This window comes from Hylobates moloch, unplaced genomic scaffold (genome assembly GCF_009828535.3).
Source record: "Hylobates moloch isolate HMO894 unplaced genomic scaffold, HMol_V3 SCAFFOLD_58, whole genome shotgun sequence".
In the NCBI taxonomy this organism is placed as follows: domain Eukaryota; kingdom Metazoa; phylum Chordata; class Mammalia; order Primates; family Hylobatidae; genus Hylobates; species Hylobates moloch.
The window spans coordinates 528,095-546,120 of record NW_026652333.1 but is presented as its reverse complement, the minus strand read 5'-3'; the positions used below and the strand labels follow the sequence as shown (position 1 = coordinate 546,120).

The 18,026-nt window shown below is 44.0% G+C and overlaps 1 protein-coding gene across 1 annotated transcript in view; it reads right to left on the bottom strand.

Moving 5' to 3' along the window:
- Positions 1 to 17,974, bottom strand: part of LOC116463751 (protein FAM81A) — a gene marked incomplete at its 3' end in the record, with an annotated part of 70,860 nt that extends 52,886 nt beyond the window's left edge. Inside the window, exon 1 of the mRNA XM_058434831.1 lies at positions 17,889 to 17,974. The remainder of the gene's footprint in view (positions 1 to 17,888) is intronic.
- Positions 17,975 to 18,026: the final 52 nt, after the last annotated feature.

Here is an 18,026-nt window from a genome sequence, read left to right as displayed (position 1 = left end):
TCTACTTCCTTTCTTCTGAACATGCTCTGGCCTGCCTAACCTGTTCTTCCAGCCTCATATTTGGCCACTCCCTACAACAATCACCTGCTCCAGTCACCCAGAACCGCACCCCCCTGCCCCCCTGCCACTCCATCCACCACCGTCCTTGGATATGTCCTGCACACTCCTGCTATCACGCCTCTGTGCATGCGCTCTATGGGAAATGCCCTGCCCACCCCTGCCAGCCTAGAAAACTCATGCACTCTTTAAAGCCCCACTAGCCCCTCCAGTCTATAAAATGGCTCTCTCTCTTGCATTTCTCCAGCTCTTTATCTGTTTATAAACTATGTATTATGCTCTATTCTTTTTAGTTGTTTAATAGTCTAGCTCCCCTACTAAACGACACGCTCCTTACAGGCATGTTTCAAATCTTAATAAACACAGCGCTGACCTAGAAGAATCCATATATGTTTGTTAATGACTGAGTGAATGACCAGCACTTCCAGATCAGAAACTGCAGCAATAAAGATATGACAATACACTTTAGTTAAAAAGTATAATTATTTACCAAGACTGAATCCCAAATATTAGACACTCAAAATAAATATCTGAAAGAATGGGGACTTTGGCATCCCCTTCTCTGAAGGTCATTTCATCTACCTGAACAGAGCCACAAAAGTCAAGCCACACCACTGATTATCGGAGATGGCTTTTCAGAAGCAAACCCTCCTAAGATCTATGCAGCTCTATGACAAGAAATTTCATAAGGCATGAGCTCACAAGACACGTTATTCAGAATGGGTGCCCTTTATGAATGTGGTGAGGATCTGCATATCTGGCAGGTCGCTTGGTTTGTTAGCATCACAATTCTTTGCCAGAACGTGGAATCTATATTGCAGATGAATAAAGATTGATAATGGATAAGTCACAGGATTAAATAACCTCTCAAGCATTGTTTGCAGATCTTCCCGTTGTTAATTCTGGCTTACCTGCCTGAGGTTATCACCTCCTGTACGTTTATAAATCTGATTGCTGATACCACAGGTCTGTCTACAACCTTATCACACAGGTCTGGGGTTCATGCTGTTTTGATACTGCAGTGATTCCACTATATTAAACAATATATTAAACAATCTCCACTTTTTAAAGTTTTAAAATTGGGGGAAGTTGGGGGAAGGGACAGGTAGGTAAAGCAAGAAGAAAAGAATGGGAAGAAATAAGAAAAAATAAAATCCGGGGCCAGGCACTGTGGCCTGTAATCCCAGCACTTTGGGAGGTTGAGGTGGGTGGATGGCTTGAGCTCAGGAGTTTGAGACCAGCCTGGGCAACGTGGTGAAATGTCATCTCTACAAAAAAAAAAAAAAAAAAAGTTAGCCAGGTGTGGTGGCACACACCTGTATTCTCAGCACCCTGGGAGGCTAAGGTAAGCCCAGGAGTTTGGGACCAGCGTGGGCAACATGGCAAAACCCCATCTCTACAAAAAATACAAACAAACAAAAAATTAGCCAGGTGTGGTGGCACACACCTGTAGTCCTACTTGGGAGGCTAAGGTGGGAGGATTTCTTGAGCCTAGGAGTTTGAGACCAGCCTGGGCAGCATATCAATACCCCATCTCTACAAAAAATATATTTAAAAAAATTAGCTGGGCGTGGTGGCGTGCACCTGTAGTCCCAGCTACCTGGGAGGCTAAGGTGGGAAAATCACCTGAGCCTGGGAGGTCAAGGCTGCAGTGAGCCATGACTGCACCACTGCACTCTAGCCTGGGTGACAGAGTAAGACCCTGTCTCAAAAAAAGAAAAATAATCCAAATGCCCAAAATATGCAATATATAAATAGAATTCAGGAGTTCACAGAAGAGTAAAGTGAAATGCTATTATCTAAATCAAAATGATTATTTGTGATTTTGAGGATTCTGTGAAGGGAGAAACAAAAAAGGAAGTAGATATACATAGAGATGAATATTTTAAAATGTTAACGAAAAAGAAGACATTAATGCCAACCAATTATTATAGTTTTATAAGTAATGTGACACTGAGTAGAAAAACCTGCCATACCATTTTAATGTAAAATGGTAAATGAATTTAATAAATTAAAATGACAATTTTTACTAAAGAGTTGAACACCAATCATGTAAAAACAGTTAATTTTTCATTTCACTATTAAAATATAGGATTGATACATTATGCCAAACCATCAGAATAAAAAATAGGCAAAGCATTGATGAACAAAGTAGTTGTCATATGATGGTAAAAAAAAAAAAAAAACAAAAAACAACTATTTCCTTATAGCTAAAAACAGAGTGAAAGGATAGAGGGCAGGAACAGTGGAAGGTTCGTCTGGAAAGACAGCTGGATGTTGTTCCCTAATTCACCTCCAACAGCACCCTCAGGCCTTTGGACTTGATCCCCAGGCCCTGAGGAGTGATAGGAAGTCGTGGGATGGTAGAAGGCAAGGGCCTCCCAGGCAGGCAGGAGTCGGAGGAGATGGGGAGTCACAGTGGTGCATGCAGGCCCAAGGCCCTGGTGACTAGACTGGGAATTCAGGCACCCAGAGATGGGATCTGGCTGGAGTAGCAGGAGAGGTGTGGAGATTCACCTAGCACTTCTCATTCCTCTCTCTCCTCTTGCCTCCCTCCCTACCCTCTTCCAGCTCTTCTCCCTTACCTTCTTCCTGCCTCCTCTCTTCCACTTTTTTTTTTTTTTTTTTGCTTTCCCCACCATTGAGTCCTCTTCATTTTCCTTTGCTCTTTTTCTTAACTTCCCATTTTTACTGCCTGTTTTCCTTCTTCTACTGTCTCTCTCATCCCTCTTTCTCTCACTCTCCCTTTGCACAACTACAGTCCAACATATTTTTCTCTCATAGAAAACATGGTAGTAGGATCAGAAAGGCTCTTGCTTCAATCCTGGCTTCCCCACTATCTGTATGATCTCAGTGGGCCCACCTTAGTTGGTTGAGTTAGGGGTCACATAACAGCTACTCACACATAACGTAACGAGTAACTGCTTACTCAAGAAGGTCAGGTACTCATGAAGCACATTTATGTGCATTAGTTTCATTCACCCTCACAATCATTTGTAAAGTATTATACTCTTATTATCAACATTGAACCAGAGGAAACAGAGACTTAGAAATGTTCAGCAACTGACCCAACATCACGTGGCCAAGAAGGAGTACAGCAGAGATTTGAACCTAGGACCTCAGCCTCTGCATCACCAGGCATTAGCCACAGGAGGCTATGGAATATCCAGAACAGTGTCTGGCCTTAGGGCACTGGATAAGCTTCCAGTAAGGGTTGGCTTCTTTCCCTTCCCTGGCTAATGTCCCTTTATGCACATCTGATAGAATACATAACTATTTTTTAAGATAAAACTTTCAGCCAGGAGCAGTGGCTCATGCCTATGATCCCAACACTTTGGGAGGCCAAGGCAGGAGGATCACTTGAGCCCAGGAGTTCAAGACCAGCCTGGGCAACATAGCAAAACCCTCTCTCTACAAAAAATACAAAAATTAGCCAGGCATGTTTGTATATGCCTGCAGTCCCAGCTACTTAGGAGGCTGAGGTAGGAGGACCACCTGAGCCTGGTAAGTTGGAAGCTGCAGTGACCTGAGATCATGCCACTGCACTCCAGCTCAGGTGACAGAGTGAGACCCTGTTTCTAAATAAATAATATAATGTAATATAATATAATATAATATAATAATACTTCATAGACTATGTGTATGCTGCATTTTCGAATTGACACTACATCATGAGCATGATTCCATACCAATATATAAAGATATACATCACCATTAAAAATTTTTTTGTGTGAGACAGGGTCTCATTCTGTCACCCAGGCTAGAGTACAGTGGCTTGGTCATAGCTCACTGCAGCCTCCAATTCCTAGGCTCAAGCAATCCTCCTGCCTCAGCCTCCAGAGTAGCTGGGACCACAGGCACTTACCACCATACCTGGCTAATTTTTCAATTTTTTACAGAGATGAGGTCTTACTATATTGCCCAGGCTGGCCTCAAACTCCCAGCCTCAAGTAATCCTCCCACCTTGGCCTCCCAAAGTGCTGGAATTACAGGCATGAGCCACTATGCTCAGCCTACATCACCATCTTTAATGCCTGGGTGATATTCCACTGAATGGATCTACCATAATTGTTAGCCAGCCCTTTAATGATGGACATTTTCACTGAAATAGCATTTACAATCAGGGATTAGTTCAGCTTCTTGGTATCTTATTTTCCTTTCCTTTGTTCTACAAAATGATGCAGGTAGTGTAGAAAGCCAATGGGGAAGACGGCAAAATTCAAGTTAAGATGAGACTCTGACAATGAAATCTGAAGAATCAGGAAGAGATGGGAACAGCTGATCTATAAAAATGATCCAACACTGCTGACACTCACTACTGAAATCGGCAAGCACTCATCATACTAGTTCAATATCCATCTTTGGCTCTACGCTGCATGCTCCATGAGGAGCTGTATTGTCCACAGCTATATCCCAAGCACCTAGCACATCAGAGCTAATCAGTAAATGTTTGCTGGGTGAGTGAATGTCCAGGAGAGATAACTGAATTGAAGTAATTTCATATTGTTGAATATAATCAATTAAATTATATTCTGGCTTGAGAATGAATGTGCAACCAGAAAGGAGGATGGTATACACAGCATGTCTACTAAAAGCAGAGTTTGAAGAGACAAAATGTATTGGTGACCAGATGTGGTGGCTCATGCCTATAATCCCAGCACTTTGGGAGGCTGAGGTGGACCGATCATTTGAGGTCAGGAGTTCGAGACCACCCTGGCCAACATGATGAAACCGCATCTCTACTGAAAATACAAAAATTAGCTGAGCGTGATGGTCCACACCTGTTATCGCAGCTACTCAGAAGGCTCAGGCAGAAGAATCACTTGAACCCAGGAGACAGAGGTTGCAATGAGCCCAGATCACACCATTGCCTTCTAGCCTGAGCTGGATAGAGTGAGACTCTATCTCAAAAAAAAAAAAAAAATTATTGGTGTTTTCAAGCACCTAAGAATCCAGGGCAGCAGGAAAAGTTCTATAATAGAGGGGGATGCATTAGGCTCTCATGGTCCAGTGACATTAGCCGTAAAGATAATCCTATTCACTCCTTGCCCTGAGTCCATACTCATCAACCACATCTTTTAGCTTCCCATATAGCTGTGCATAAAAGGAGAGTACACAGGAATCGGCAAACACAAGCCCAAGTCTATCTGCCAGCTACTTTTCTCGATGTGAATTAATATATTGGAATTTCACCTCCGATGGGAACCAGACTAGGTAAGTCAGCCCCCTGATAATCTCTGATCACTCTAACAATGTTGATCTACACCCATGACACTGGAACCCATGATGCTGAAACATGATGATCAAAACATGGTCCCTGCTGTGGTGGACAGACTCATAGCGTGCCCCCCAACACCATCTTTGTCTCTTAGTGTTCACACCTTGCATGGTCCTCTCCCTTTGAGTGTGGGTGGGACCTGTGACTTGCTTCTAACCAAGAGAATACAGCATCCAGAGACCAGCCAACTGACAGTCACCTGTACTCAGTGAGCAGTTGGAGTCAGCTGGGGTTCTAATACCAAACTACATAGGGTGTAATTCTGTTCACTGGAAATAGAATATCTATTTTATAATCTAAGTTTTAAGTCTAAATAGATTTCCAAATGGCTGTCTTGCTTGGCAAATCTTAAAAGAATATTGAAGGATAAGAACTTGAATAAGTTTTGTTGTTGTTATTTTTAATATATGCAACATTGGCTCTGTTCTGGACAATGGAAGCAAATTATAAAATAAATCTAATTTGCCATAAGAGATAAAATCCCCCAGAGATACTATTTCATCACACCAGACTGGCAAAAATCAATTATGAAAAGATCAAGTATTGACAAGAATATATATGGAACAACAGGAACACAAGATGGGAGTGTGAATTGATACTACCACTTTAGAAAGCAATGTTGAATATCTAGTAAAGCTGAAGATGCACAAACCTAATGACCTAATAATTCTACTACTAAAAAATCCTCAAAAAACTTTCCAAATGTGCTCTTAAGAAGACATTTGCAAGAATATTTAAGGTAGCATTGTTTCTAATAGCAAAAAAATGAGGAGTGGGGAATGAACACCCATCATTAGGCAAATGGAGGAATAAACTATGATACATTCATGCAATGAAAGAACAAATAGTATTGAAAATAAATGAATTAGCAGCTAGGTGCAGTGGCTCAGGCCTGTAATCCCAGCCCTTTGGGAGGCCGAGGCGGCAGATGGCTTAAGCCCAGGAGTGGGCCTGGGCAACATGGCAACCCCATCTCCATTAAAAAAAAAAAAAAAAAAGAATGAAAGAAAAATTAGCTGGGTGTGGTGGCACAAACCTATTGTCCCAGCTACTAAGGAGGCTGAGGTGGGAGGATCACCTGAGCCTGGGAAGGTCAAGGCTGCAGTGAGCAGTGATCTCACCACTGCATTCCAGCCTGGGCAACTGAGTGAGATTTTGTCTCAAAAAAAAAAAAAAAAAAGGAAAGAAAGAGAAAAAGAAATGAATTATAATTACAAGTCCCAATGTGAATGAATCTCACAAATATATTAAGTGAAAAAAGTAAGCTGAAGAAGGATACGAACAGTATACAATGTCATTTTTATAAAGGTTTAAAACATGCCAAATAATATGCCAAATCTGTAACATCTAAAGATGAATGTGGAAATGACAAATACCAAATCAGAGTCATATTTCTCTGTAAGTGAGAAATAGAGAGGAATAGGTAGACTACTTGGGGCTTTGACTAAATGTATCTTTTACTTCTTAAACTTAATTTTTCACTGTATCAATTTAAAAGAAAGAAATTACTTCTTCTTGCCCCCATTTAAAAAAAATATGTAAACCAAGAGTTCAAAGGGGAGTCAAATTGTTAGACTCTCCAGGGCATGTACAGAACTCACTCTTGCCCTATACCTTCTAGGACCATGAAATTGGAATTCCATGGCAAAAGTAACTAATCTCCATGAAATCTCTACTCTTAAAGCATTTTATCCACACTTAATACTATGTGATCTTAACTAGATGTTAATATTTCCATAAATGGCTATTGGTTAAATGTCCAACAATAGAAGAGCAGTTAGTTAGAACACAGCACATCCACTCAAAAGAATATTAACAGCTGGCCAAGCATGATGGATTACATGCCTGTAATCCCAACATTTTTTAGAGGCTGAAGTAGGATGATCGTTTCAGGCCAGGAGTTCAAGACCAGCCTGTGCAACATAGCAATGCCCCCGTCTCCACAAGAAAATAACAATAAAAAATAAATTAGCCAGGCATGGTGGCGAACACCTGTAGTCCAAGATACTCAGGAACCTAAGGCAAGAGGATTGCTTGAGCCCGGGAGTTCAAGGCTGCATGACACTGCACTCAAGCTTGGGCAACAGAGCTAGCTAGATCTTGTCTCTAAAAAAACTAAAAAACAAAAAAAACAGCTAAGAATATATTTATGTATTTATGTCCTTGCTATAATGTTAAGGTAAAAAAGAAAAAAAAAAACCCACCAAGGTGGATTTATAGTATACTTTATCTATCTATCATCCATCTATCTATCTATCTATCTATCTATCTATCTATCTATCTATCTATCTATCTATCTATCTAAACATCCTACAATGCACAATAGTACACATTATTTAGAACTATAACCAGGGCCTGGAAGCCAGCGCTTTGCTTCAAGGCACCACAATTTAGATGGTGCAAACATTTAGACTAATGAGTTTAAAGGACACTGCAATTTCTTTTTTTTCAGGCAGAATCTTACTCAGTGGCCCAGGCTGGAGTGCTGTGGCACAATCTCCATCCACTGCAACATCCACCTCCCGGGTTCAAGTGATTCTCCTGCCTCAGCCTCCCGAGTATCCGGGATTACAGGTGCATGCCACCACACACAGCTGATTTTTGTATTTTTAGTAGAGACAGGGTTTCCCCATGTTGTCCATGCTGGTCTCAAACGCCTGACCTCACATGATCTGCCCACCTAGGACTCCCAAAGTGCTGGGATTACAGGCCTGAGCCACCACTCCCAGCCAATCCTGCAAATGTTGAAGTTATCTACTACCACTACCACTGCCACCATTACCACATCCTTCTCCTCTTGCTCCTCCCTCTTCCCTTTCTCCCCACAGTGAGATGACTGCTTGACCATGGGCCAGCAAAGATGGATGAGGCAGGAGACTCCAAGTCAAGGACAAGGCAACCATTGCCCTGCTGAGTGCCCAGGCCACCAATTATCTGCCTTCCTTTTCTCCTCTATCTGAGGCCTCCTCCTCTATGCCTAGATGCCTCCATGGTCTTGAGGCTACCTTTAATGCTGTTTCCCCCTCCCCTCCCTTCACTCATCCTCCTACCAACTTTCCCCCTGCCAAATTGCTGGAATTATCTCTGTGGTGTGGATAGTTGTTATCTGGATAAATCATGTGCTTCGGTAAAAGAAGGAGGAAGAGGGCTGTGCAACTGAGGTCAGGATGCCTAATTTCCCAAGCCAATGTATCTAGATTGACAAGGCTAAAGGAAGGACCAATGCTAATAGCAGGAGCTTTCCACAAATTAACCACACTGTCCCAATTGGGGAAATGCCTCCAAATTATGTGCAAAGGAAATGAAAACAGTGCAAATAAGCATACTCTGTCTCCTTCATAGGTAGCTCATCTCTCCCCACTCCTGACCAGAATTTTTTAGAACAGCTGAGCAGTCCTTGGAAGAAATATACTTGGCTAGCATATTGAGGAATGCACATGGCATTATGGTTTTGAGGCTGATCTGGGGAAAGCTGGGTAAGTCATCGAGGCCTTACATGGTCTCTAAGACATTGGGCATCCTCACACCAAAATATCTGTCCTTAGGCCAACAGCAGATGTAGCTTACCTGACACATCTTGACATTTTTTCAACTGTACATTACCTCAGCAACCCAGAAATCCTACTACCATCTTGGAGAGGGTGAGACAAGGATTCTAGGACTAGAAGTATTAGTATAGTCATATCTTTTAAAACAGTGGAAAGAAATAAATTGAAATGTAAATAGTGGCACTGGGTACATTTTTATTCTGCTTTTCCTTATTTTCAAAATACTGTAACAAGTATGCTATATTCACAATGACACAAATTTAAATAAAACCTTCTTGAAGAAAACAATGAACCAGCGAAAGACAATAATAACAAAAAGCATAAATTGCTCATTTACAGCTATCAAAACCAAGAAACAAGCCTGATTCTGGGCTTTAAAGACTATGGTTTAGTTAAAAGAAGTTTGCTATCAATTTTTACTTTCGTTTCCTCGTGGGCACAGAACAAGGCTTGAGGCTGGTGCTCTCATCAAAGCTGGGACTGAAGCCTGGATCGCCTGTGCATCAGGGAATCAGCATGTTGTACAGGTCCAGTGGTTCTGGAGTGATGCCAGCACAGTATTCCAAAAACTCGAGGTTCCAGGAAAACTGCAAGTCCCTCCAAGGGGTCCCAGAGCAGATACTTTCAATGACCTTTGTGAAAATGGCCTTGAGTCCACTTAGCAAGACTTGCATTCTTTCCCCTCCATTCTATCACATTCATAAAGGGAATTCTGTTGGAGGTAGAAGGGTGAGGGGTGATGTGTTTCTGACCCACAAAGGTGAACTTTAGAATGCTTACAACATTTGACAGTGCTCTTCCAGCCAGTGCAGAGATTTCTGCATAAATGAAGGGAGGCGGTCAATCTGCAATACACACATGGCCTCTGTCAGGTCCAGACAGATTTACAGACAGACCTCTAGAACCCAATGACTGGTCTCTGATGTTGCTTCAATCCACTCTCCACAGCTTAGAATGTTAACATTTTTAGGAGAACCCTTGCAAAAACAGATTGGTTTTTGTTCTCCTCTGTTAATAACAGCTATTTTGAAATGCTATTTAAATCTTCTATTGTTATTTGAACTTTTCATGGATGATGTCTCCCCAGCTGAGCTGCTGTAGGGCAGCGGGAACCACGTCCTACAGGAACCTGTAATCTCCACGAAGCCTGGCACAGTGCCTCTTCACGGACACTCATACCTATTTGCTCATTCGCTTTTTTGTTTTTCTAATTTGGGAAGACCCACTGTTTTCATTGTTGAGTTGCTCTACCCAAATGACATATCGATTGCCGACTGAAGGTGCCCTTCCAGCTGTGAGCTCGGCAGAAGGCTGGTGGTCACCCTGCAGTGGGCCTGGGCACTCACACCAAAAAAGAAGTCATTACTTTTAGGGTGTTTTACTATGATCAACAGCAATATTTGGCAACTTTTCTTTCTAGCATTAGAAAAGATACACTACCAAATGTTTAAAAAGGAATCTGCCAAGTGCAACAGCTAGAAGAGAAAAAGTATTATTAAAAGCCCATGTAAACTCTCTACCTACTAAACTAGCAGGGGAAAGCACGATTCTGTGTACTGTCATACAGACAGAATGCTGGTGGTGACTTTTGGTTCTACCCTCTACGAATCGCTGGCTGAAAAGCTAAGAATTTAGGCTTAGAAGAAAGATCCAGTCTCCAGTCTATGCCCTTTTTCTCACACTCAGAGACAGGAAGCTGGAATTCTCTCCTTAACATGGGAGTCTTTTACTCTTTTACATGGAGTAACGACTTGAGTACAGCACATTAATTTTATAACTATTTTAGGAGCAGGGGAGGACTCTTGAGTTTTTCCAGAGATAATTAAAACTGAGGGAGAATAGAAACCTGAAATAAACAAAAAACAAGCTGAAGGCACCAGGGGTTTCTGAATAACATCTTCCCGGTTCAACAATTTTAAGAATTCCATAATGCGAAAGCAACCCCCACACATTCTCTCCCACATAAACATGCTTTTTATTTAAGCCACAATCAGCGACGGCAGCAGAATGTCTTGCCTGCACTTCTGTAGTTGCTTCATCCAGAGAGAATGTCTTCTCCACAAACGCGTTCTGAAGTGGGGCAGGGGGTGACCACCGGTCAGCAAATGCAGACATCTTCAGGGAGGAAGACTGAAGTTCCCAGTAAGCTCAGCAGCTCGCCATCCGGAAATCCGAGTTTTCACCACACTGAGATCTGACTTTCAACCTCAAGTACCAATGTTCCCTTGGTAGCAACTGAAAATTTTAGGCTTTTTGATATTTATCAACCAGCACATTCCTAGTAATTTTCCTAGTGTACCAGAAAGAGGTAATTATGTTCCTTCCGATAAACCATTTTATTATCTCTGATAGCTACATTTGTAAAATAACAAGAACCACTGAGCTATGGAAAGAGTCAACAAAAGACCACCAAGGCATAAAAAGCAATTGGGTTTTCTCTTTTTCCAAAAATCACCTGCTTTTATAGGGAAAAACTCATGGAACATAAAACTACATCCAATAAGTCAAAAAATAAAATAAAACAATCAATAGGGAGAAGGAGGACAGTAGAAGAGTTACTAAGAGAGAGGAAAAGGCAGAAAGAGTGAAATACGGGAGGAGAGAAACAGTGAGTAGAGTGGGGAGGCAGTGCTGAAGGACAGCAGAGGAGAGAGAGGAGGCCAGACAGCCAGAGGAGGCAGGTGGCTCCAGGGCTCCCAGGGAGGAAGGGAGCTGGAGAAACTACTCCTCTCACATTCAGCTGCTCATTTGGCATGTGAAGAACTAGATGGGCCATTTTTAATATGCTATGTTAGTTTCTCTACTCTTTTTTAAAAAATCAAATATGCTCTTTCTTTGTCTTGACACATACACACGACGTTAAGATGTCATCAGAGAAGAATCATTTTTTCCACTTACAACATGAAAATGCCTTCTCAAATTATCCACCGTTTTACTAAAAAGATCCTATTTTGAGCCAACACCCACCTGACTCTTCGGGTAAAGCATGGGTCTCACATCCACCATCGCATACCACGTGCTAGCAGACAGCTCCATGGTTATTCTGTGCACTTGCTTAATGATTTCATCAAATAATTTAGTCCAGTCAACAAATATTCATTGAGCCTCTACAGTGCTGAACAAGACACAGCCCCCGCACTGCAGGAACTTCCATTCTGCAGGGAAATAACACTAGCAAGCCACTGTGCAAGAATGGAGGGGCTGGTCAGTGCCACTGGGCAGAAGGCAGGATCAGTTTGAACTGGGCCATCAGGAAAAGCATTTGAGAAGCAGGCATTTGAGTCTAATATTCAAAAGGGTAAATGATGTGAATTCAGAGCAGCATGAGAAGGGGTGGAGAGGGGGCAAAGCAGAGGAAATACTGATTGGTGAGGACTATGGGACCCTTGGGTTCCTGTTGCTAAGCAGCGGCCAATTAGGCTGGAACAGTCGATTGAGGCCAGTGTGCACAGGCCTTCACTCCACAACTGCCCCAAACAGGAGAGAGACAGTAGGCACAGAAAGGAAAGGACGAATGGAGGGAGACTGTGCAGAGGACACCTCAACTTGACTCAATGACTGTCTGGTGTGGGAGTGCAAGGAACAGAAAGTCAGAATAACCCCAGGTGTTCAAGCTCTGGTTACAGAGAAGAGGATGATGGCACTAACGTCATCAAGGAATGCACTGAGAGGGACACACTCCACTACTCATGAGAAACATCAGACAAGGCCAAGCTACAGGACATTCTACTACATAACTGACCTGCACCCTTCAAACGTGTCAAGGTTCACGAGAGACAGAATGACTAGGAAATGGTCCCAGATTAGAGGAAATGAAAGAGGTATGACAACGAACGTAACACATCCTGGATTGGATCCTGGACCAGAAAACATCTTTTTTTAAAAAAGATCTTTTTGGCCAGGTGCAGTGGCTCATGCCCATAATCCCAGCACTTTGGGAGGCCGAGGCGGGCAGATCACCTGAGGTCAGGAATTCAAGACCAGCCTGGGCAACGTGGTGAAACCTTGTCTCTACAAAATTACAAAAGTTAGCCGGGCATGATGATGGGTGCCTGTAATCCCAGCTACTCAGGAGGCTGAGGCGGGAGAATTGCTTGAACCAGGGAGGCGGAGGCTGCAGTGAGCCAAGATTGTGCCATCGCGTTCCGCCCTGGGCGACCGAGCAAGACTCCGTCTCAAAAACAAAACAATAAAGATCTTTTTTTCTCCTCTTTTGCCATGAAGGACATTATTAGGTCAATAGATGACACATGAATAAGGCCTATTGATTAGATAATAGCTCTTAATGCTAATTTTCTGATTTTGGCACTTATACAAGAAAATGTCCTTTTTAAAAGGAAATATACACTTGAGTATTTAGGGGGACAAAGGGGTATCATGTCTACAACTCACTCTAAAATGGTTCAGGGAAAATGACAACATATGCACGTGTGTGTGTGTATATGTGTGTGTGCATACATATGTGTGTGCATACATATGTGTGTGCATAAACACACAGATACACAGACACAGAGAGAGAGAATGAGAGAATATGATAGAGCGAGAAAGGTAAAACAAGTGTGGTAAAAATTAATATTTAGAGAATTTGGTTGAAAGGTATGTTGGGAATTATTTTAATTATTGCGACTTTTCTTTTTCTTTTCTTTTCTTTTTTGTTTTTTGAGAGACGGAGTCTTGCTCTGTCGCCCAGGCTGGAGTGCAGTGGTGCGATCTTGGCTCACTGCAACCTCCACCTCCTGGGTTCAAGCGATTCTCCTGCCTCAGCCTCCTGAGTAGCTGGGATTACAGGCACTCACCGCCATGCCCAGCTAATTTTTGCATTTTTTTTTAGTAGAGTCGGGGTTTCACTATATGTTAGCCAGGCTGGTCTGGAACTCCTGACCTCAGGTGATACACCCGCCTCGGCCTCCCAAAGTGCTGGGATTACAAGCATGAGCCACTGTATCTGGCCAGTTATTGCAACTTTTCTATAAATTTGAATTATTCAAAGTAAAAGGTTTAAAAAGGGGAAAAATGATTACAGAAGCCAGGAAGACAAGGTAGAGACAAAGCAGTCAGGCTTCTGAGTATTACATGCTGAGTGAAATGTGGGCAACAGCTCAGGCCCCAAAATATAGATTTGAAGTACCTGGGGGCCCTGGGTAAACAGGATTAAAAGTGGGGCTCTGAGGTCAGACTGGTGGAGTCCCTTTCCCAGGTCTGCTCCTTGAAAGCAGTGTTTTCTTTAAGTTATTCAAATCTCCCTCGACTTCAATTTCTGCACCTACATAACGGGAGTAATCAGAGTCTCTGCCTCACAGAGTTGGAGTGAGGATTAGAGGAAGTAGTACAAGTGGGCGAGGGCGCCCAGTGAGGCGCGGGGAAAGCGCCCAGTGCTCTTTAAATACTACTGCGGGCTCAGAGGTGAGGCTGGGGCAGGGAGAAGGGAGGAGGAAAAGGAAAGGAAAGACCAAGGACAGGATCTCACAGCATCCCCGTGTCTACAGGCCAGGAAGAAAAAGGAAACAAGTGAGGTACGAGTGGGCCTGGACAACCAGCGTCATGGAGACAGGGAGAGAGAGAGGCACAAAGGGCTGACTGCTGCCAGGAGACGCAGGGCAGGGACCAAGGAGGGGAAAGACAGGGCAAAGGCCTCAGATCTGCAGCCAGGACACCTACGACAGAGCCCCCTGAGGAAGCAGTTTCAACAGAAAAATGAGGGTGAAACCAGAACAGGTGAGTGGACAAAGAGGAGAACCTGAGGACAGTTCAACAGAGTAGCAGGGTCAAGAACAGTGCTACCCCACACGATAGCCATTGGCCCTATCTGACTACTTCAATTGGATTTAAATTAGTTTAGAATTTACTAAAATGGAAAACTTGGTTCCTCAGTCACACTAGCCACACTCTGTGTGCTTAAGAGCCACATGTGGATAGTGACTACCATATGCGACAGTGCAGATATAAAATATTTTTCTCACCACAGAAAATTCTACTGGACAGAGCGAGGACCCCACCACAGTTTCTTATGGGAAGGATGACCCATATGGTGGAGTAAGGGTTGGGGCGGATTAAGGAAGGACCAAAGACGCTGGAGAAGAGGAATAACAAACGCAGCCAGTTCCCAAAAGAGGTGAGAAGGAAGGAATCAAGTCCAGAGAATGAAGAGTGTGGAGTGCATGTGGATTAACCCTGGGGAAGGGACTTGTAGACATTTTCTTCCTTTGAGAAAGACGAAATAAAGAAGGACAAAGAGAGGAAGAGAAAGATGCTTGGGGGCCTTGAGGAAGGTAAAGTGAGAATTTATCTGGTGAAATTAGAGCCAGCGTAAATTTTCAGTGGAACCTGTCCAACGGTCTTTGTGACTTCCTCCTGGATAATGTGGCAGGCTAGGAGAAGAATAAGCAGGCAAGGGGGGTTGATTTTGGATTGAGGACTGGAATATGAGAAGCCCAACACTTTGAAACAAAGGATTCTGGGATCCCAGACAGAATGGAAATGGCTAGCAACCTACATGCCACAAGTGGAGAAACAGAGTCACAGAGGAGCTGAAGGATTGGAACAGCAAGTACTTAAGGGACCAGGGTCCTCAGCGATGGTTAAAATCCAGAGCAGTATGTGGGTAGTATCAGCTAAGTAGGCTGAAGTCCAAGTTCAAGATCTCGAAGGTTCAGTCTTGTTCAAGACTGAACAAGTCCAAGATGTTAGTTGAAGCAAAGTGGAAACTGAGGCTATAGGAATAGATGTTGAGGAACTTCAAGGTCAAAGAATTAAGAGAGCTTCAATACAAACCCCAAAGTCACTAGCAAGAGACAAAGCAGAGAAGAGAATGAAGCTGGCTGCTCATGTTTTTTGTTTGTTTATCACTTTTTTGAGGCATCAAGTGAAGAGATCCCCACTGTACCTGAGTGTACATCAGAATTGCCCAGAGAGTTCTGTTTCTCTCTTCATCATCTCCTGCTGCTCCTCCTTTTGGGGTTTGTTTTTAAAGTAGGGATTTTTAGGTCTTACTCCCCCACCCTACCCCAGCCCCCAATGATTCTAATTTGGTATATTTGAGGGAGTCCCAAGTTTTTCAAAATGTCCCAGGTGATTCTAAGGAGCCCCCAGGTTTGGGAAGCACTGGACCAGAAGATAAGAAGGAGGGTAGGGGCATAAGCAGACAGCACTACCTTCCGAGAGGAGACTTGGTTGGTGATGGTGCATTGGTTTGGAGGCAGCACTAAGGAGCAAGCGGAAGAGCATCCCTACTCTGGTGAGACGGCAGAGGACACTAGAGAAGGCTCTTCTGCGGGAAGTTGTTCACTCAGGCTCTGGTGCTCGGGAGAGAAGGTGGGCTCAGCTACAGAAAAAATGAAAATGCAAGAGTGTGGCTGCAGGGTACAAGAAACAAGACATTGAAAGCCAGGTCGGAGTGACACAGCCTAGTGGCCTGCAGAGAGAGGAGGCTGAATAATGCGCTAATGAGGGTTCCAAGCACCATGTGGTGTGGTTCATTAAATGGTTGGTAGGGCTTCGTGGTTGAATCCCTGGGCACTAAGGATTTTTCTATCCGTATGCTCTCAGATTTCTAACATGTAACACATTAAAGGTTATTAAGCCCTCAGGTAAACAAGCTTGCAGAAGCTTAATCATTAGCATTGGAAACTGTGTCTTCCCAACCCACGTTCTTATACAGATGAAATCAGGTTCGAATGAAAATCAAGGGTAGCCTTTAAGTAGAAAGTCAGAAGGGCCAACCAGGGGTACCTGTGAGAGGGTATTTCCTCCATTCCCCTCCGTGGAAGAGGGAAGTTTATAGGCAGTGGATATGGAAGGCGGCCTAAGTGTCTTTTTTTTAGTACCAGTCAATGCTAAAAATAGGATAAGTGCCACGGAACCCCCCCCCAACACACACACACACACACACACACACACACACACACACACGCACATTCAGTGACAGAGCCCAGAAGGCAGACACAATGTGCAAATCTGGGGATGGTTCTCAATAAAGAATATATTTACTCCACAAACCTAACTCTTATTTTAAAAGCAAGTTGCAAATGTTTGCCCTTGCTTCTGAGAGAGCTGCACTTTTGTGGATTCGAATTCTAGCATTATTTCTGGTTACTCCTACGAAATAATTTCTAACACTGCCGTACACAGACTTTAAGCTGAGGACGAGAGCGCACGCGCACACACGCACACACACACGCGCGCACACACACACATAAACCTCGTGCACATTGAAGAAATGACTCACTTAATTTGCTGCTGCCTGCCACGATTGGGTTTTGATTTTACCTGTTCAAATACAAAGTTTCCTATTAGATTAACTACAAGAAAGACGAACTTAGGAGCATTAATCCTGATTTTGTTCATGTCTTTAGGGCACCTAAGAGGTTTTAACCTGTGCATCTTAAGAAGCCATTCTCCGGACCACCGACTGCTTGCTCCATAATCTTCCAGACAACGATAACATTTCTTACCACTTTAGGAGCCAATTAATGGAAACCCCTCCTAGAATAAACATGGTTAAGCTTTGCATCTCCGGTACCTGCAGAACCGTACTTTAAGGCTCTTTCTCAGCTCGCAGTAGGATGGCACAACAGCATTCTGGAACTGCAAAGACCCCCAGCCCCTCCTTTGAAACATGAGAAAAAGCGAAGGGGCGGAAGAGCAGATGGTTAACCTACCCAAGGTCACTCACTCTGAGTAGTGGGTCGGCTGACTCGCCTTTACCCCTGGCAATCCGTGCACCACCCCAGCTCTCCCAAACAGTCCCTCCGGGCGTCGGTTGGTTCGCTAGCATGCAGCCCCCGCGAAAATGCAACGCCAGTTGCGCTCTATGCCCAACTTCAGCCCTTCGCGTCACATGCAGTTAACCCTCTCGCCCGCGACATGTCACATGGGCCACGCGCAGCTCTCTCTACCCCACGCCTATCTCCTGAGAGGCTGCCCCAAGGTCACCGGCCGTTCCAGGGAGCTCCCGCCGCCCAGCCCCAGCGGCCGCCCGGCCGGGGTTCCCGGAGCGCGGCACTCACCGGCGCGGAGGGTGGGCGCGCCGCGGCTGCCCATGTCCTCGCCGGCGCGGCTGGGTGCGGCGGCCGCTGGCGCTGGCTGAGCAGGGCGCCCGGCTGCGGGCCCGCGCCGCGGGGAGCGCCGTCCAATCAGCGCGCGCC